Below are 841 nucleotides of genomic sequence, written 5' to 3' on the forward strand. Positions count from 1 at the left end.
GGGCGGCGGGGGGGGGAGGGGCGCTGTGGTGCGAGCGGGGGGCGCAGGTGCTGCTGACGGCCGTGGGCGCCTTCGCGGCCTTCGGCCTCATGGCCATCGCCATCGGCACCGACTACTGGCTGTACGCGCGCGCCCGCGTCTGCAACGCCACCAACGGCAGCGCGCCCGGCGCGCCCGGCGGCACCGCGCACGGCGGGCTCACGCACTCCGGCCTCTGGAGGGTCTGCTGCCTCGAAGGTGACAGCCCGGGGACAGCGGGGACATGGCTGGGGACACGGGGCGGGGGGGCTGGTGGCACCTGGGACATCACTGGGGACATTGGGGACACTGTTCGGGAGGGTTGGTGGCACCTGGGATGGGGCTGGTGGCACCTGGGATGGGGTTGGGGACACTGGGGACATCACTGGGGACACTGGGGACACGGTTCGGGAGGGTTGGTGGCCTCATTGTCACCACGACAGTGCTGAGTACCTGCTGCGTGAGTCACCATGGCAACCGAGTTACTGTCACCATGGCAACCGTGTCACTGTCACCTCACTGTCACCTCATCGTCACCCTGAGTACCTGCTGCGTGAGTTACCATGGCAACCGTGTCACTGTCACCATGGTAACCGTGTCACTGTCAACTCACTGTCAACTCACTGTCACCACGAGTACCTGCTGCGTGAGTTACCATGGCAACGGGGACATTGTCACTGTCACCATGGCAACCGTGTCATTGTCACCTCACTGTCACCTCATTGTCACCCTGAGTACCTGCTGCGTGAGTTACCATGGCAACGGGGACATTGTCATTGTCACCTCATTGTCACCACGACAGCGCCGAGTACCTGCTGCGTGA

This window comes from Onychostruthus taczanowskii, unplaced genomic scaffold (genome assembly GCF_017590055.1).
Source record: "Onychostruthus taczanowskii isolate IOZ18803 unplaced genomic scaffold, ASM1759005v1 scaffold382, whole genome shotgun sequence".
Taxonomy (NCBI): domain Eukaryota; kingdom Metazoa; phylum Chordata; class Aves; order Passeriformes; family Passeridae; genus Onychostruthus; species Onychostruthus taczanowskii.